The sequence below is a fragment of the Mustelus asterias genome, chromosome 3 (genome assembly GCF_964213995.1).
Source record: "Mustelus asterias chromosome 3, sMusAst1.hap1.1, whole genome shotgun sequence".
NCBI lineage: Eukaryota > Metazoa > Chordata > Chondrichthyes > Carcharhiniformes > Triakidae > Mustelus > Mustelus asterias.
Window position 1 is genome coordinate 41,638,150 of NC_135803.1, and position 21,271 is coordinate 41,659,420.

General features: G+C 46.7%; 1 protein-coding gene across 7 annotated transcripts in view; it reads left to right on the forward strand.

The window, feature by feature from the left end:
* LOC144490205 (guanine nucleotide-binding protein subunit beta-4) overlaps positions 1-21,271 on the forward strand; it is a 61,517-nt gene that overhangs the window by 1,048 nt on the left and 39,198 nt on the right. The window contains exons 2-3 of one of the 7 annotated variants that reach the window (XM_078208021.1): positions 9,252-9,364; positions 15,610-15,882. The exons of 2 other annotated variants lie outside the window; for them this stretch is intronic. The gene's annotated coding sequence lies outside the window, so the exon portion shown is untranslated. Of the gene's footprint in view, positions 1-6,931; positions 7,057-9,251; positions 9,365-15,462; positions 15,558-15,609; positions 15,883-21,271 lie in introns of those variants that run through there. 4 more of the 7 variants (XM_078208028.1, XM_078208014.1, XM_078208035.1 and 1 more) reach the window with 4 other exon arrangements.

Below are 21,271 nucleotides of genomic sequence, written 5' to 3' on the forward strand. Positions count from 1 at the left end.
CCCCCCAACCCTCACCCCCCCCACCCCCCAACCCTCACCCCCCCCACCCCCCAACCCTCACCCCCCCCACCCCCCCAACCCTCACCCCCCCCACCCCCCAACCCCCACCCCCCACCCCCCCCACCCCCCCACCCCCACCCCCCACCCCCCACCCCCCACCCCCCACCCCCCACCCCCACCCCTACCCCACCCTCACCCCCCCACCCCCCAACCCTCACACCCCCCACCCCCCAACCCTCACACCCCCCCACCCCACCCACCCCCACCCTCACCCCCCCCACCCCCACCTCACCCCCCCCACCCCCCAACCCCTCACCCCCCCCACCCCCCAACCCTCACCCCCCCACCCCCCAACCCTCACCCCCCCACCCCCACCCTCACCCCCCCACCCCCCCAACCCTCACCCCCCCCACCCCCCAACCCTCACCCCCCCCACCCCCAACCCTCACCCCCCCACCCCCCAACCCTCACCCCCCCCACCCCCCAACCCTCACCCCCCCCACCCCCCAACCCTCACCCCCCCCACCCCCCAACCCTCACCCCCCCCACCCCCCAACCCTCACCGCCCCCACCCCCCAACCCTCACCGCCCCCACCCCCCAACCCTCACCGCCCCCACCCCCCAACCCTCACCGCCCCCACCCCCCAACCCTCACCCCCCCCACCACCCAACCCCCACCCCCCAACCCTCACCCCCCCCAACCCTCACCCCCCCCACCCCCCAACCCTCACCCCCCCCCACCCCCCAACCCTCACCCCCCCCACCCCCCAACCCTCACCCCCCCCACCCCCCAACCCTCACCCCCCCCACCCCCCCACCCTCACCCCCCCACCCCCCAACCCTCACCCCCCCCACCCCCAACCCTCACCCCCCCCACCCCCCAACCCCTCACCCCCCCACCCCCACCACCCCCCCCACCCCCCAACCCTCACCCCCCCCACCCCCCAACCCTCACCCCCCCACCCCCCAACCCTCACCCCCCCCACCCCCCAACTCTCACCCCCCCCACCCCCCAACCCTCACCCCCACCACCCCCCAACCCTCACCACCCCACCCCCCAACCCTCACCCCCCCCACCCCCCAACACTCACCCCCCAAACCTCACCCCCCCACCCCCCAACCCTCACCCCCCACCCCCAACCCTCACCCCCCCCACCCCCCAACCCTCACCCCACCCCCCAACCCTCACCCCCCCACCCCCCAACCCTCACCCCCCCACCCCCCAACCCTCACCCCCCCCCACCCCCCAACCCTCACCCCCCCCCCACCCCCCAACCCTCACCCCCCCACCCCCCAACCCTCACCCCCCCCACCCCCCAACCCTCACCCCCCCACCCCCCAACCCTCACCCCCCCACCCCCCAACCCTCACCCCCCCACCCCCCAACCCTCACCCCCCCACCCCCCAACCCTCACCCGCCCACCCCCCAACCCTCACCCGCCCACCCCCCAACCCTCACCCGCCCACCCCCCAACCCTCACCCCCTCACCCCCCAACCCTCACCCCCCCACCCCCCAACCCTCACCCCCCCACCCCCCAAACCCTCACCACCCCCAACCCTCACCCCCACCCCCCACCCCCCCAACCCTCACCCCCCACCCCACCCCCCACCCTCACCCCCACCCCCCCACCCTCATCCCCCACCCCCCAACCCTCACCCCCCCACCCCCCCAACCCTCACCCCCCAACCCCTCACCCCCCAACCCTCACCCCCCAACCCTCACCCCCCAACCCTCACCCCCCAACCCTCACCCCCCAACCCTCACCCCCCAACCCTCACCCCCCAACCCTCACCCCCCAACCCTCACCCCCCAACCCTCACCCCCCAACCCTCACCCCCCAACCCTCACCCCCCCACCCCCCCAACCCCCCAACCCTCACCCCCCCCACCCCCCCAACCCTCTCCCCCCCACCCCCCCAACCCTCACCCCCCCAACCCTCACCCCCCCACCCCCCCCAACCCTCACCCCCCCACCCCCCAACCCTCACCCCCCCACCCCCCCACCCCCCCAACCCTCACGCCCCCTACCCCCCCCACACGGCCCGTTCCCCCTACCCCCCCTCACGGCCCGTTCCCCCTACCCCCCTCACGGCCCGTTCCCCCTACCCCCCACACTCCCCGTTCCGCCTACCCCCCCACACCCCCCCGTACCCCCAAGCCCCCCCCACACCCCCCCGTACCCCCTAACGCCCCCCCACACACCCCCGTACCCCCTAACGCCCCCCCCACATACCCCCGTTCCCCCTACCCCCCCCCCGTTCCCCCTACCCCCCCCACACCGTCCCGTTCCCCCTCCCCCCCACACCGTCCCGTTCCCCCTCCCCCCCACACCCTCCCGTTCCCCCTACCCCCCACACCCCCCGTTCCCCCTACCCCCCCACACCCCCGTTCCCACCCCCCCCCCCTGTTCCCACCCCCCCCCCCCCCGTTCCCACACCCCCTGTTACCCCTACTCCCCCCACACCCCCTGTTCCCCCTAGCCCCCCCCCCCACACAGCCCGTTCCCCCTACCCCCCCCACACGGCCCTTTCCCCCTACCCCCCCCCACACGGCCCTTTCCCCCTACCCCCCCCACACGGCCCTTTCCCCCTACCCCCCCCACACGGCCCTTTCCCCCTACCCCCCCCACACGGCCCTTTCCCCCTACCCCCCCCACACGGCCCTTTCCCCCTACCCCCCCCACACGGTCCGTTCCCCTACCCCCCCCCACACGGCCCGTTCCCCTACCCCCCACACGGCCCGTTCCCCTACCCCCCCACACGGCCCTTTCCCCCTACCCCCCCCCACACGGCCCTTTCCCCCTACCCCCCCCACACGGCCCTTTCCCCCTACCCCCCCCACACGGCCCTTTCCCCCTACCCCCCCCACACGGCCCTTTCCCCCTACCCCCCCCACACGGCCCTTTCCCCCTACCCCCCCCACACGGTCCGTTCCCCTACCCCCCCCCACACGGCCCGTTCCCCTACCCCCCACACGGCCCGTTCCCCTACCCCCCCACACGGCCCGTTCCCCTACCCCCCCACACGGCCCGTTCCCCTACCCCCCCACACGGCCCGTTCCCCTACCCCCCCACACGGCCCGTTCCCCTACCCCCCCACACGTCCCGTTCCCCTACCCCCCCACACGTCCCGTTCCCCTACCCCCCCACACGTCCCGTTCCCCCTACCCCCCCACACGGCCCGTTCCCCCTACCCCCCCACACAGCCCGTTCCCCCTACCCCCCCACACGGCCCGTTCCCCCTACCCCCCCACACGGCCCGTTCCCCCTACCCCCCCACACGGCCCGTTCCCCCTACCCCCCCACACGGCCCGTTCCCCCTACCCCCCCACACGGCCCGTTCCCCCTACCCCCCCACACGGCCCGTTCCCCCTACCCCCCCACACGGCCCGTTCCCCCTACCCCCCCACACGGCCCGTTCCCCCTACCCCCCACACCCCCCGTTCCGCCTACCCCCCCCACACCCCCCCGTACCCCCTAACGCCCCCCACACACCCCCGTACCCCCTAACGCCCCCCCACACCCCCGTACCCCCTAACGCCCCCCCCCACACACCCCCGTTCCCCCTACCCCCCCCTACCCCCCCCCCCCACACCCCCGGTTCCCCCTACCCCCCCCCCCCCCCCGCACCCCCGGTCCCCCTAACCCACCCCCCCATTCCCCCTACCGCCCCTCCCCCCCGCACCCCCTGTCCCCCCCCCGTTTCCCCCATCTCCCCCCACACCCCCGTTCCCCCCCCACACCACCCGTTCCCCCTACCCCCCCACACCCCCGTTCCCCCTACCCCCCACCCGTTCCCCCGACCCCCCCACAACCCCAGTTCCCACCCCTCACTCCCCCGTTCCCCCCCCCACACCACCCGTTCCCCCTACCCCCCGTTCCCCCGACCCCCCCACACCCCCGTTCCCCCTACTACCCCCCCCCCCCCCCCCCCCCCCCCGGGACAGGAGGAAATAATTCAATAAATTCAATAGAATAATTCTAAAAATTGAAAACTTCAGTGGTGGCACAGTGGTTAGCACTGTTCCTCACAGTGCCTGGGACCCGGGTTCAATCCTGGCCTTGGGTGACTGTGTGGAGTTGGCACATTCTCCCGTGTTGGTTGGGTTTCCTCCGGGTGCCACGGTTTCCCCCCACAGTTCGAAAGACATGCAGGTTAGGTGGATTGGCTATGCTAAATTCTCCCCCAAGTGTACAAAGATGTGTAGGTTAAGTGGATTGACTATCTATGCTGAACTGCCCCATGGTGTCACAGGATGTGTAGGGGGATTTGGTGTTTGGGCGGGGGGTGGGGAGTGCATAAATGCGTGGGGTTAATGGAATGGGCCTGGGTAAAATTCTCAGTTGCGGACTCAATGGGCCAAATCTGCATTGCAAGGGGATTCCTATGATTTGATGTCTTCCAGTTATAATTATAGCAGAAGTTGTGAAATTAGTATCATTTTGGAAGGAAAGGTCGAGTAAATAAAATGGCTGGACAATTAGATTGTTTGACTAGAATAAAATAAAAGTACTGTGCTGTGCGGATGCTGAAAATCAGAAATATCAACAGAAAATGCTGCAAAATCTCAGCCGATCTGATAGCATCAGTGGAGCCAGAAACATCATTAACTTTTTGAGTCTGTATGACTCTTCTTCAGAGATCTTGAATTTAAAATATTAACCATGTAGTTTTAACCAGTATGGATTAAAGCAAGATGTGTGCAATAGAGGTTAAACAGCACGATTCTCTACTCTTTGAAGTAGCTCAATTTTGTAATTTTCTTACCAATAAAAATCCAAGTTTTTCATATTTAAAAATTTGATTAAAGTTTTATATAGCTTCAACTGAAGCTATGTAAAATAAGACAATGACCAGTCATGCTATTATCTATCAGAAATACTTATCTGCAGTAAAAAATAAACTATACTGTAGAAGGAGGTTGGGTGTAGCACATCGTTGGGGAGGAGGTTCAGATGATCATTAACTACTGGAGTGAAACAACAATTAGGTTTTGCCATCTGCAGCCAAAGATGCATGTCCTTGAAGTACTTCATATTTTCATTATAATACATAATACAGGAATAGCTGGACAGTATAATTTGACCTGAAATACTTATTGTGCTATTTTAATGACAGTGCTATTGTTTTTTAGTTGTGTACTAGAGAAACAGCAGGCACTGTATATCTATGCCACACAGTCTAAAATGTATCAAGGTTGTAATGTATTTTAGGATTGATATTTGTTCAGCTGCATAGTCGGCTTATTATCTAATGCTGATTGTATTCTCTTGATATATTACTGCCTCAAACATACCTAAATGTTTAGACTATTCATTGAAAAACAGTAGTTTATTAATTTTGGAATTGAGCATTGCTGCTAAAATTTCAGATGCAGGATGGTTTTTGCTAACCAGTTCTGTTAGATTATAAGTCGGACTTATTTTATTGCTGAACCAGAAGACACTCTTTAATCAATTGCAGGGACTTCCTGTAATGCCCAGCATTGTCTCCAGAAAAAGCAGTTTGGCTCCTCAACTCAGGATACATTTATTACAAAGAACAGCAGTCGTAAGCACATTTCTGAACATAGTGCATCTTGGGCAAGATTGATAATTGTCTGATCATCTGATTCTCTTGTGGTGCTGTCATGTAATGTAACGCTAGTGTATTAGATCTCATTAATTTCATTTAAAGATTTATTTTTAAATAAGTGGACCTGACTGTCAAAAATTCATAATGAGAACAATATTGTTGAAAAAATTAAGATAATTATTTGAATAATTTGAAAATACCTTTTCTACGAAAGATTTATAGGGGCCAAGATCTAAGGTATCTTTTGGCCATGCAGTATAACAGGGCTTGTATGGGAACAACCAGGGTTGTGTGCCCAAAATCATTTTTTTTGGAATTGGATTTAATACATTTTTAATATTTTGCAATAATCACTTTTGTTGTCCCAAAGAAATATGTTTAAAGGCAGCATAAAATAATTTTACTTTAATCTACCGTGTATTGGATAAAAATCTGAAAAAGGGGCTTTCCCAAAAGCTTCAGCTGCTAACGTATATAATAGTGCTTTTGTGATTTGGGCACTCTATTGTTCAATCCCTTCTGTATGTGTAGTGTGTGTGTGTGTGTTAACTGATCACAGTTCAGGCAACAGCTGGGCATCTACAAGTGGATTTATAACCTGGGCAAGGAAGCGAAACCTGGTCAGAATCTGCTCTTGCTGTCCTGTCACTTCTGCTTGTGTGTGCATGCGCGCACTAGTTAAGGGTTCCATTGGATTTCACTGAGCTGCTGTCATCTAATGTCAAACGACCTGACAATGGTGTCTAGACTCAAGGTTTGGCCTCTTGGATGCGGTCTTGGCAGAGCTGCTGCCACCTATGAACAGTATAAACTAGGACAGGAAAGGGAGAATAAATCTGGATGAGGATTGTATAGGTTAATTACAATGGTTATTTTATTAACTTATTTCTAAAACTAGAAGAATGGAAATACAATAGATTCTTCTCCTGGAATATCAATGCCTATGATTTAACTGCAAAATGTAAACTCTTAGATGCAATATTAGCATTATATTTCAGCAAGACTATGTTGTCAGTTGAATTCATTTGAAGTCATTTGTTACGACCATCAAGTTGACCAGTCTGGCTAATCATTGGTCAAAGTGGATTTGCTTGTTAACTGTTTAATCTATTAGACAATAGAACAAACATTGGAAAGGTACTGTATCATAGAATCCCTGCAGAGCAGAAGAGGCCATTCGGCCCATTGAGTCTGCACTGACTCTGACAGAGCATTTTACACAGGCCCTCCCGCACCCTATTCTGTAACCCCACACGTTTCCCATGGCTCATCCATCTAACCTATACATCTTGGGGAAATTAAGGGGCAATTTAGCATGGCCAGTTGACCTAATTTTCACATCCTTGTATCGTGGGAGGAAACCGGAGCACTAGACGAAACCCACGCAGACACAGGCCGAATGTGCAAACTCAACACAGTTACCCAATGCTGGAATTGAATCTGGGTCCCTGGCGCTGAGGCAGCAGTGCTAACCACATTTTAGTAACATTCAGACTTTTTGGATTTTTGTTTACATATTTTTATTAATTCATAGGATATGAGCATTGCTGGCTAGGTTAGTATTTATTGTCCACCCCCAATTGCCTTTGAAAAGCTAGTGGTGAGTTTCCTTCTTGAATCGCTCCATCCATGTTGTGCAGGTGCACCTACAGTCCTTTTGGGGAGGGGTGCCAGGATTTTAATCCAGTGACAGTGAAGGAACAGCGATACTTGTGATAAGTCAGGAGACGATAGTGAAAGTAAGAGCCCATGGGATCCAAAGAAACTTGTCAAATTGGATCTAGAATTGGCTGAGTGGCAGGAAGCAGAGGGTGATGATTGAGGGGTATTTTTTCAACTGGAAGGCTGTGTTCAGTAGGGTCCCGCTGGGATTAGTGTTGGGCCCCTTGCTGTTTGTAATTTTTATAAATGATTTAGCCTGAATGTAGGAAGGTTGATCAATAAGTTTGTGGATGATACAAAAATTGGGGTGGTAAATAGTTAGGATAGCCTTAAGGTGCAGGAGAATATAGATGGACTGGTCAGATGGACTGAGCAGCAGCAAATGGAATTCAATCCAGATAAGTAAGAGAGAACGCATTTGGGTAGGACAAACAAGGCAAGGTAGTACATTATGAATGGCAGAACCCTGGGAAGCACTGAGGATCACAGGGTCCTTGGTGTGTATTTACAACAGTCCCTTGCGGTAATTGGACAAGTGGTTAAGAAGGTATATGATATACTTGCCTTCATAAGCTGAGGCATTGAGTTTAAGAGCAAGGAGGTTATGTTGGAACTATGTAATGTTGGTTAGGCCACAGCTAGAGTATTGTGTGCAGTTCTAGAATGCATATTATAGAAGGGATGTGATAGCAGTGGAAAGGATGCAGAGGAGATTTATGAGGATGTTGCCTGGACAAGGTACTTTTAGTTATGAAGAGAGATTGGGTAGACTGGGATTGTTTTCTTTGGAGCAGAGGAGGATGTGATTGAAATGTATGAAGTTAGAGGCATAGATAGAGTAGGCAGGAAGAAACTTTTTCCCTTGGTGGAGGAGCGATCAATGACTAGGGGATATAGATTTAAAGTAAGGGGCAGCTGGTTTAGGGGGGATGTGAGGAAAAACCTTTTCACCCAAAGGGTGGTGGGAGTCTGGAACCTATTGCCTGAAAGGGTGGTGGAGGCAGAGATCCTCGTAACATTTAAAAAGTGTGCACTTGTGATGCCAAGGCTATGGGCCAAATGCTGGAAAATTAGATCAGAATAGTTAAGTTGTTTGCCTGTGACCTATACAGATGCGATGGTCCGAAGGGCCTTTTTCTGTGCTGTATAGCTCTATGACTCTATATTTCCAAGTCAGGATGGCGAGTGGCTTGGGGGGGAAATTGCAAGTGATGAGTTTCCTCCTTGTTCCCATGTGTCTGCTGCCCTTGTCCTTCTGGGTGGTAGTGGTCATGGGTTTGGAAGATGTTGTCTAAGGAAGCCTGGTGAGTTGCTGCAGTGCCGAATGTCAATACACACGTTTGAATGTGCTAGCATGATGTTGTAAAGTTGAAACCAACGTTGTAAAGTCAAAATGAGGTGTCAGCTTGTAATGCAAGTGCCGATCATTGCAACATGAATGTCGTAAAGTTGCGGATTGCCTGTGTGCTGCAGCATGTTGTTTTTCAACAAGAAGAAACAAATGCCTTTTTTCCCTACCTTTTACAGACTAATTTGATGCTTAGACTTTCATATTTACATCATATGTTTATCATAAGATTATATTCATTAAATTCAGATGAATCATAAAGTAAATAAATTTTTGCATTCTTGGATCAAAAATAGTGCCATGTAAATCTTGACACCCTGCACAGGAATCTACTTTTGCGACATGTTAATTGTAATTCCAGTTTAATACTGGAATAGGAATCCTTTCGCTAACTCAAGCATTTTGTACATCATAGTCTTGTGCCAGCTTCCTTTTATAGAACAATTTAGTTGCTGCTACATAAGTATGCAGTTGCAAACTTCATAATAAGGGATAGAATCAGCCATTAGCATTTGTGCTTGCATGCATTATGGGGGTGATGAGCCGTTCTTAGTAGAGTTGGATGCATCAATTCATATACTTGTGTGAAATGACCTTAACCAATATTGAATTGTTGGTTTGGTTAAGTGAATGCATTTATTGAACAATATTTATTGCTCATCCTTAGTTGCCCTTGGGAAGGTGGTGGTGACAATGAAGTAGCTTGCTCGGCCATTTCAGAGGGCAGCTGAGAGTCAACTATGTTGCTGTGGCTTTGGAGTCACATGTAGGCCAGACCAGGTAAGGAATGCAGATTTCCTTCCCTAAGGGGCATTAGTGAACCAGATGGGTTTTTCCGACAACCGAGAATGGTTTCACGGTCATCAGAAGATTCTTAATTCCAGATTTTTTTTTAAAATTCAAATTCCACCATCTGCCATGGCAGGATTCAAACCAGAACACTAGCTGAGTCTCTGGATTAATAGTCTTATGATAATACCATTAGGCCATTGCCTCCCCAATGCTAGACAAGGTCCCAAAAATAAATTCAACTTGCCTTATTATTTGTGGGACTTTGCTGCTGTATTTACTTTGGCTACCACATTTGTCTACAAAACGCAAGTGGCCGCACTGAGATGCTTTGTGCTTTCGGGGTATTCTGAGGAAATATAAGGTGCTACATAAAGCTAAATTTATTGGAACAAAAATGTCATATGAATGCAAAAAGGAAGCTCCCATTCTTTAGTTTCAATTGCTTTGGTAAAAGTAACAGGGTTAGTCTCACACTAACAACAGCATGCTTGAGCAGGTCATAGTGAAGTTGGTGTTGCTAGCTTTATCACCCATTGGTTAACAATTTGCCATTTTTAAAAAAAGTCAGAGTTTTGTCTCCCCCTTTCCTCCTTTGGATCAGAAATGTCAACGCAGAGTGCAGAACTCAGTGAGCATGGTGTAGTAGCATTACAAATGGCAGGGGTGTTATAGCATAGATGAAGTTCAGCACTTACACTCTCCTCTGTCGCCTCTGACTTTTATTTTTAAACTAAGTCGTGTAACTGTTTCACGAGAAACAACACATGTGGTAGCCTTGGAGAAGGCAACCTGCTCTGCTAGCCTTGCATAGGAAATGTGCAACCCAGAGGGAGAATGGGAACATAGTAACAGTCTAAGGCAAATGGAAATGTGATACATACAGTAATTAGATAAATAACAATTTAAAGTCTCTCTCAATTAACAGATTCCTTACAGTACATTTTCTATTCAAATATATTGCATCATTAAACCAAAACGTGTCTTTGATAAACCAATCCTGAAGTAAACATAAGGGTTCAATCACCATTTTGCAAGATCAAACTGTGTTATTATGTTGCATCAAAGAACATAATTCCTCATAAAATTGGAATCATCCACATTGGTTCTGCACAAACATGTTCATTTATGCAAGTTAGATTGCAATAAGCTTAATGATGGTTGGTTTTCAACAGATTTTTGTCAAAGAAATGTTTGCAGTGAAGAGACGTTTCCACAAAGATCAGGCACAAACTTTACAATCAAAATTTAATTACTTCATATTTTATTTTGTAAATCCCAATGCATTATGTGCAGTAAATTAATTGCTTATGTGCTCAGTTGTTTTAAAAGAAAAATAATTATACAGTGAAGCACTGAATGTTATGAACCATAGGAAGTCTAATCTATAAGTAGCAACTTGTATGTATATAAACTTGTACCTTCACTGTCGTAAATCACCCCCCAAGGTGCCTCTCGGGTATGTTATTGAGCAAAATATAACATAGAGCCTTATAGATAATGGAACAGATGACCAACAGCTTGATGAAGAGAAGGATTTTGAACAAGGAGAGGTAGATCATTTTAGGAAGGAAATGTCAGAAGTTCGGTGCCAACGTTGCCACTGAACAAAGAAAATCAAGGATGCATGAGAAGCCCAAATTGGAGTAGCCCTGTGATCTTGGAGGGTGGCAAACTGGGGAATGCTCTAGAATATGGAAGGAGCAAGGCCATGTAAGGATTTGAATACCACAATTATAAATTTGAGGCTTTGTCAGATCTGGAACTAAAAGTCAGTGAAAATCAGCGTGGTGAGACTTGGTGCAAGTTAGGATAGGGGAAGCAAAGTTGGGGGCGAACTTCAGCTCAAGTTTATGGAGGGTAGGAGGCTGGCCAGGAGAGAGTTGGAATAGTTAATGTTGGAGGGAGCAACCAGTAGGCTGGGAGAGAGACAGGTGATGTGGAAGTGGTGATTTTGTCAGAGAGAATATGAAGTTGGAAGCTCAGCTTAGTATCAAATAGGATAGATCTGACTCAGACTCAAAAACTAGGCTGGGAGGGGAATAGAGTTTATGGCCAGAACTGAAGACACTTGCTTTGTTCTTCCTTGTATTTAATTGAAAAAAAATCTGCACATCCAGAATGGATATCAATTTGAGAAAAACAAAAAGGAAACATGAAATGACACCAAAATTGCTGGCACCACACTGAACTAGCAATGTTTGCAAATAAGTTCAGTTGAAACAAAGACCCTTTGACAGAAGAGTAAGCCATTTTTCAATTTTGGGATAAAATGGTGATATCTTCACGTCAAAGAAATTAGAACATAGAAACAAAGAAAAACTACAGCACAAAACAGGCCCTTCAGCCCCACAAGTTGTGCCGAACATATCCCTACCTTTTAGGCCTACCTATAACCCTCCATCCTATTAAGTCCCATGTACTCATCCAGGAGTCTCTTAAAAGACCCTATTGAGTTTGCCTCCACCACCACTGACGGCAGCCGATTCCACTCGCCCACCACCCTCTGTGTGAAAAACTTCCCCCTAACATTTCCCCTGTACCTACCCCCCAGCACCTTAAACCTGTGTCCTCTCGTAGCAGCCATTTCCACCCTGGGAAAAAGCTGAGTACAGTACTCCAAGTGGGGTCTGATGAGGGTCTTATATAGCTGCATCATTATCCCCGGACTCCTAAACTCAATCCCTCGATTGATAAAGGCCAGCACACCACACGCCTTCTTAACCACCACCTCCACCTGCGGGGCCGATTTTAGAGTCCTATGGATACTAACGATACTTGCATTTTGACCACAATCAAAATATAAATGGAAATTTGATCAGTCAATTTGCTATGAAAGTATATTTGTGTTTATTTTTCCATTAGTATTCTTGCAGTGAAGAATGTATCATTTGATGGGGGAGTCTCAAGCTATAGTTTGAAATTCACATAACAGTGCTGTTTTATTTTTCTCCATGATGTACCATTGAAGCTTTTTATATACAGAAGTGCAGCAAAAATAAATGACACCACAGCTGATCTGTCCCAGGCAAATTGAACTGAAAGATTAGCAGGCATAGCTGTAATAGCACAATGTCTTTAAAGAGGTAATGGTTTGGGTATTGTTGAGGTCATTGTCATGAGGGGTTAATCGGGGAAATCTAAGTTGGAGCTCCCCTGATGATGAAAGAATGGGGGTTCCATCAAGCAGATCGCATTGTTCTGCATGGTACTGAACATTTCGGGTGTAGCTCCAGGCAAGTGGAGAGTTATTCAATCACACTCCTGACTTGCACCTTGTAGAATGTAAAAAGGTGTTTGGGGAGTTAAGAGATGAGAAACTCTGCAGAATGTCCAATCTCTGAACCGCTCTTATAGCCACAGCATTTATATGTTTTGTCCAGTTCAGTTTCTGGTCAGTGGTAACTTTCAAGATGTTGATGGGACATTCACTGATGGTAATGCCATTCATTGAATGTCCTGGGGAGATGGTTAGATTCTCTCCTGTTGGGGTTTGTCATTGTTTGGTACTTGTGTGGCGTGAATGTTACTTGCTGCTTATAAGTTCAAACCTGAATGTTGTCCAGATCTTGCTGCACTTGGACATGACTCTTCAGATACTGAAGTGGTCCATGAATAGTGCTGATGCAATTATCAGTGAACATCCCAACTTCTGACCTTGTGGTGGGAAAGGTCAATGATGAAGCAGCTGAAGATGGTTGAGCCTATGACACAACCCTGAGGCAGCAGTGTCCTAGGGCTGAGATTATTGGCCTACAATAGCCACAACCATCTCCTTTTGTGCTAGGTATGACTCTAACCAATGGATGCACCCAAGAATGCTGAGGGAGACAAGGTCATAAAGATGGCCATAATTTTCCTTGGATGCAGGGGTGATGTCAGAATTGGAGAATTGCAAATGTCACAATCTTGTTCAAAAAGGATGAAAGGATAAACCCAGTGAAGCAGGCCTTATAATTTTAACCTAAGTGGTAAGGTACCACTTATTGGAGGTGAAAATCTGGGATAAAATTAATTGCCATTTGGACAAATGTAAGTTTATTAAGGAACATTGACATGGATTTGTCAAAGGCAAATCGTTGGGCACCAGTTTGATTGAATTTTGTTTGATGAGGCAACAGTGAGGGTAGTCTGGTTGATTTGGCGTATATGGACTTTCTGAATGCTTTTCATAAAGTGGCATATAAAATGCTTGCCAGCAAAGTTGAAGCCCATGGAATAAAAAGGCCATTGTCAACATGGATAGGAAGTTCTTGTGACAGGAAACAGTAGTAGTCAATTGTTTTTTTTTTCCACTGAAGGAAGATATAGAGTGGGATTCCTCGAGTCGGTACTAGACCCACCTGATTTTCTTGATCTATAATAATGACTTGGATATACAGAACAGAATTTCAATATTCACAGCTGATGCAAAACATGGAACTATTTAAAGTTGTAAAGATGATGGTGATAGATTTCAAGAGGACATGCACAGGCTGGTGGAATGGATGAATAGGTGGAAGATGAAATCTAATGCAGACACTTGTGAAGTGTCAGGAAGACTGGGAAAAGGCAATATAAACTAGATAGTACATTTTTTTTCTTTATTATTTTCATGGGATGTGGGTGTCTCTGGCAAGGCCAACATTTGTTGCCCATCCCTAAGTGTCCTTAAACTGGCTTGCTATGCCATTTCAGAGAACGCACTGCTGTGGATCTGGTGTCACGTGTAGGCCAGACCACATAAGGGTGGCAGATTTCCTTCCCGAAAGGGATATTGGTGAACCAGATTGGTTTTTACAACAATTGATGATAGTTGGCACAATCACCATTACTGAAACTAGCTTTATATTGCAGATTTATTTCTTGAATTTCAATTCCACGAGCTGTGGAGGTGAGATTTGACCCCATGACCCTGGAAAATTCTAAAGGAAGTGCTGGAAAAGACAAAGAGAGGTAGTAAAGTATACTGGAGGAATGGAATAGTAAAGCAAAGAAGTTATGTACCTTAAAAAAAAAACTGGTTTGACCTCAGCTGGAGTTTCTTGTCTAGTTCTGGGCACCACACTTTAGGAAGGTTGTGAGGGTACTGGAGAAAGTGCATAACAAAAATTATGAGGCTGGTTCCAAGAATGAGAGACTTTATAGAATCATATAGTGCAGAAGGAAGCTCTTTGGCCCATCGAGTCTGCACTGACAACAATCCCACCTCTGCCCTATCCCCATAACCCCACACATTTACCCCGCTAATCCCTCTAACCTGCACATTCCGGGACACTAAGGGGCAATTTAGCATAGCCAATGCACCTAACCCACACATCTTTGGATTGTGGGAGGAAGCTGGAGCAGCGAGAAGAAACCCATGCAGTCACAGGGTGAATGTGCAAACTCCACTCAGACAATGGCCCAAGTCAGGAATCGAACCCAGGTCTCTGAAGCTGTGAGGCAGCACTGCTAGCAACTATGCCACCGTGCTGTTACATGCCGCTATACTTTAGCTACGTGGATAAATTGGAGAAGCTGGGAGTCCTTGAAGATGAGAAAGTTGAATGGAGATTTGACAGAGGTATTCAAAATCAGAATAGATAGAGAGAAGCTGTTTTCGTATGTAAAAGGATCAAGAACCGGAGGACACGGATCTAAAGTGATTAGCATTATAAGCAAAAGTGACATGAAATCTTTTTTGCGCAGTGAGTGGTTAGGGCCTAGAGTGAGGGCTGGTGGAGGCAGATTCAATTGTGGCTTTCAAGAGGGAATTGGATTATCAACTGGAGGGAATAAAATTACAGGGATATGGGGAAAGGATAGGGTAGTGGGATTAGCTGAGTTGACCCTGCAGAGATCCGCAATGGACTCGACAGTACAAATGGACTTGAGGTGTAATTGTTCTGATTCTATAGTTGTAGTTTGGATCAGTATCTGAAATTCTGTCCTTGTGTTGACGCGATATGTGGATTGTATGAATACTGTTTCAGTTACTCCGTTTAGTAAAATTAAGGTACCAATTTGTCATTTCATCATATCATCTAATTGCATTCATTCCTTCTCTTCTGTCTTGTCTGAATTATATTCTTTGCATCTTATAGCTTTCTCCTAGTTTTTACCTTTTGCGATGTCAGATCAGGAATGCTTTATGCCGAAAGAATAAAAGGCTTTTTGGGGGTGACAGTACGAAAGAAAATAGTAACCATTACTGTAGGCAAAGGTCATTAAGACTTAATATTTGGTTTCATATGATTTAGTATTTGATTTCACAGATCAAGAACACAATGTGCAGAGTGGGTTGAAAAGTGGAAATGAAGTGAAATCACATTACATGGAAGGTTCCAGGAATTCTGACAGTGTACATCGCAAATGGATGTGCACTGTGGTTATCTGTCCAGATGCTTGGTGAAGAATAGAATGAGTGCATTTACTGGTGCTTTCCTATTAAACAACATTTGGATTTTATCATGTGTGAAAATTATTTCCTGAATGGCCAGTGCATATACATTTCTAACAGCAGTACTATTCCGAAGAGTTTCTGCAGGGTAGGATGGATTTGTTTCTTTCGTTAACTGTATTGTGATACTTGCCACAGAGTGTTGGTCAATTATTTGAGTGCATCTCAGTTGCTGTACTAATGCCTACTCATTTGTAATATATTTTGGATGTGATAGTTATCAAAATTTAGTTACACAGCTGTTGCATTAAAAGTACTTCATTTAGAATTTAACTTTAAGTCTCAAGTGTGAAACTGTAAAGTGTACATTTAGGTTAAGTTTTCCTCTTTTCTTTACAGAAGTTACCATGCAATTATATTTTGCAACTAAAATCCAGCCCAAACTTCTCAAATCTTTTAATTGTGCTATTAATCCAGATTTAATGCATGCACCATTTTTCTAAATTCTAACTTCTGGTTCACAGTCGTGAAGTATTTGTGTTTTCTCACCATCTTATTTATTGCAAATAACTAGATCATGTTGTACATCATTGTAAGTGTTATTTTAGTGCATAATTAAGCAATTTTTGAAAATTGACAGTCAACTAAATTTGAGAGCTCACTGGAAAGCCTCAAGAACTTATCACTGTGTAGATAATGAGATGTCAAGTTTATTTAAACCCAGGTCTGATGCTTTGTAGTCAATGAATAATTTAATAAAGCCTCAATATTTTCATTATGATAAATGGATGTATTGGAACATAGAAAGTTCAATTGGGATTTCAGATCTTGAAAAGGGAGTACGTTTTAATTGATGCTAATATACTCGTTGATCTTTTCTCAGTGTAATGTCAGTGAGTGCTCACTTTAATACAAGTTGGAAGGATATTGTTGCTTTTTAGAACAACGGTAATCCCTCTAATGTGGAAGTGAATGTAAATTGCTTCTTGCTTCTGATAAGCAGCTAAGCCAATGCACAATGTGAACTAGTACCAAAAAATGCATTACAATTATACAGAGCTAAGAGTTGAAGGAATATCAAATGGTCTGTAAGTCAGTCGAACATTTTTCGTGGTATTTCCTCATCGTACTTGTGTGACGTTAGTACTTGGTACACCTAGCCATGCCTTTTTTCATGTTTTTATGTAGTCAGACCAAATTTCAGTGTAACCTTTTTAAAAATGCATCAAGCAGGCTGTTCGCTGATCATGGAAACCTTATATGCATTTTGAAAAACTGAATATGTACAATAAATATTAGTGCTTTATTGGTATCAATGTACAGTGCAGTTGATATTCTGAGATTTAATAGACTGGTTTTGGCATTGTTCCAACATAAATTTGGCTGTATTTCAATATTTTCTTTAATGTAATGAATATAAAGCTCAACAATTTCATAACGTATTTGTTGAACTTAAAATTATCATTCATACTTGTGTATTTTGATGCATTATACAATCTAATGAAGTGTTATAATTAGGGCTATTAAACAATTAAAATTAATTGGTGTTAATCTAGGTTTTAATCATATTTAATATTATATCTCATTTAAGTTGGTTTTATTTCTGATATTACATGGAATTATATGGAAAAATTCATACTCTTGTCATCCTGGATCTTAATTTGACAGTAACTACAAGCAACCACCAACTGATCCAATTAAACAGCAGACCACCTTTTTGTTTTAAAAAAAACCTAAAGTCTCTCCCAAACACTTGAGTCCATAATGCTCTCTCTGGAATATTGGTCTACATTAAATACATTATCATACACGACGGTCTATTTTTCAGCTTTTTTTTAAAGATGGCTCTTGGCCCCCTCCTGCCCCATCCAGGTCCTCTGCTCCACATAACACAAACCTGTTTCTGTGTGCCCTTGAATCGTGCATTACTTTTCTGCCCAAACCTCTCATCACTGAGACTTTTTAAAATTGTCTATTCCTATATCTCTCACCATTGGAGGTTGGATGGCAGACAGTAGCAATAAGGGCATAGAGCATGACGTTCATTGTCAATTAAAATGACAATTGTATATTTTGTTTTGAAAATAAAATATTTGGCTACATTATTAACGCACCTTCCTTGACCACGAAGTCCTGGAATGAGACTTGAACCTGGAACTTCTGGCTCAGAGATGGTGTTTATATTGTGTTTGAAAATAAAAGTATTGAACATCTGAGTTTTTTTTTGTTGAAACACTGTTTTAATTTCTGTAACCTCTGAAATTAACATGTTTAAAAACATTAATCACCAAAATGAACAAATGCTTCATTGTAAAAGTTAGCTGTGATTAACTAACAGCCTTAGCAATAATATAGCTTGGGTTGTGAAAGGTTAATATTCTTGGCCAGAACTGATTCAGCCCACCGGATATACCATTCGTAATTGAAACTGAGATTGTGATTGAAAAAATAGATTTCAGGAATTTTGCTATAGTTCATCTAAGTTGGGTGCTGCAATTGACTAAGATTTTCTTACCTTGGAGAGAACATTTTTTAAAATGTTAACATTGTTTAGTAAAAGTGAATGATTTATTTGGGTGTGGATAATATTTTTGTTTACAGATAAATTGGGCAGTGGTCTTGTGATACAGCGGGCAGCAAACCTGCCTCTGAGCCAGAAGCTCCGGTTCGAGTCTCATTCTAGGACTTGATGGTCAAGGCAGGTCTGTTAATAATGTAGCCAAACAGGTTGAATATCAACTTGTAAATCATTTCAAAATATGCCAACTGCAGATGGTAAAAGCAAGAGAGATTCCTGGCCAGCCATGTGATGGAAAAGAAATTGGAGCCTCAAATCTCACTATCCATTGCTCCAGGCTGCAGAATGCATGTAACAGTGTGTTGGAGGGGGGGGGGTTGGACCTGCCTTTGAACAGAGAACTCAAGAAGAAGAGAAAATTGGGAATAAAATACCATTTTGAAGTTCTTGGGCGTTTTTGTCACAATTTTGAGATTGTTTCAAATTTTTTATAAATGTACCTTTTTTGAAATGTTTAACAATTTTGTTCCTTTGTTTAAGAAGAGTAGCAAGGATTGTCTAGGAAATTACAGGCCAGTGAGCCTTACATCAGTGGTAGGGAAATTATTGGAGAGAATTCTTCAAGACAGGGTTTACACCCACTTGGAAATAAGTGGACGTATTAGCGAGAGGCAATATGATTTTGTGAAGGAGAGGTCGTGTCTCACTAACTTGATCGAGTTTTTTTGAGGAAGATGATTGAGGGTAGGGCAGTGGATGTTGTCCACATGGACTTCAGTAAGGCCTTTGACAAGGTCCCTCATGGCAGATTGGTACAGAAGATGATGTCGCATGGGACCAGAGGTGAGCTGGCAAGATGGATACAGACCTGGCTCGGTCATAGAAGACAAAGGGTAGCAGTGGAAGGGTGCGTTTCTGAATGGAGGACTGTGACAAGTGGCATTCCTCAGGGATCAGTGCTGGGACTGTTGCTGTTTGTAATATATATAAATGATTTGGAGTAAAATGTAACTGGTTTGATTAGTAAGTTTGCAGACAACACAAAGGTTGATGGAATTGCGGATAGCGATCAGGACCATTAGAGGATATAGCAGGACATTGATCGGTTGGACACTTGGGCAGAGAGATCTCTGTTTCCTTCTCTCTCGTTTCCTTCTCTATGATCGGTATGTTTTGTCTGTACAGCGCGCAAGAAACAATACTTTTCACCTATGTTAATACATGTGACAATAAATCAAATCAAAAGATGGCAGAAGATGTTTAATCCAGACAAATGTAAGGTAATGCATTTTGGAAGGCCTAATACAGATGGGAAATATACAGTAAATGGCAGAATCCTTAAGAGTACTAATAGAGGGATCTGGGTGTACAGGTAGACAGGTCACTGAAAGTGGCAACGCGGGTGGAGAAGGTAGTCAAAAAGGCATACGACATGCTTGTCTTCACCGGCCGGGGCACTAAGTTTAAAAATTGGCAAGTCATGCTGCAGCTTTATAGAACCTTAGTTAGGCTGCACTTTGAATATTGTGTTCAATTCTAGTCACCACACTACCAGAAGGATGTGGAGGCTTTGGAGAGGGTACAGAAAAGATTTACCAGGATGTTGCCTGGTATGGAGGACATTAGCTATGAGGAGAGGTTGGAGAAACTTGGTTTGTTCTCGCTGGAATGATGGAGGTTGAGGGGCATCCTGATAGAAGTCTACAAGATTGAGAGGCATCAACAGAGTGGATAGTCAGAAGCTTTTTCCCAGGGTGGAAGAGTCAATTACTCGAGGGCATAGGTTTAAGGGGCAAGGTTTAAAGGAGATGTATGAGGCAAGTTTTTTTTTTACAGTAAGAAGTCTCAACACCAGGTTAAAGTCCCACAGGTTTATTTGGTAGCACAAGCCAGTAGCTTTCGGAGCGCTGCTCCTTCATCAGGTGAGTGGGATTTCAGTTCACAAACAGGGCATATAAAGACCCAAACTCAATTTACAAAATAATGGTTGGAATGCGAGTCTTTACAGGTAATCCAGTCTTAAAGGTACAGACAATGTGAGTGGAGAGAGGGTTAAGCACAGGTTAAAGGGATGTACGTGTATTGTCTCCAGCCAGGACAGTTAGTGAGATTTTGCAAGCCCATGCAAGTTGTGGAGGTTACAGATAGTGTGACATGAACCCTAGATCCCGGTTGAGGCTGTCCTCGTGTGCGGAACTTGGCTATCAGTCTCTGCTCAGCATCTCTGCGTTGTCGTGTGTAGTGAAGGCCGCCTTGGAGAACGCTTACCCGAAGATCAGAGGCCGAATGCCCGTGACCACTGAAAACACTTCAGTGGTCATGGGCATTTGGCCTCTGATCTTTGGGCAAGCGTTCTCCAAGGCGGCTTTCACGACATATGACAACGCAGAGTCGCTGAGCAGAGACTGATAGCCAAGTTCCGCACAAATGAGGACGGCCTGAACCGGGATCTTGGGTTCATGTCACACCATCTGTAAGCCCCACAACTTGCATGGGCTTGCAAAATCTCACTAACTGTCCTGGCTGGAGACAATACACGTACATCCCTTTAACCTGTGCTTAACCCTCTCTCCACTCACATTGTCTGTACCTTTAAGACTTAATTACCTTTAAAGACTTGCATTCCAACCATTATTTTGTAAATTGAGTTTGGGTCTTTATATACCCTGTTTGTGAACTGAAATCCCACTCACCTGATGAAGGAGCAGCGCTCCGAAAGCTAGTGGCTTGTGCTACCAAATAAACCTGTTGGACTTTAACCTGGTGTTGTGAGACTTCTTACTGTGTTTACCCCAGTCCAACGCCGGCATCTCCACATCATGGCAAGTTTTTTACCCAGAGGGTGGTGGGTGCCTGGAACTCGCTGCTGGGGGAGATAGTGGGAGCGGATACGATAGTGACTTTTAAGTGGGATCTTGACAAATATATGAATAGGATGGGAATAGAGGGATATGGTCCCCGGAAGGGTAATGGGTTTTGGTTCAATTGGGCAGCGTGGTTGGTGCAGGCTTGGAGGGCC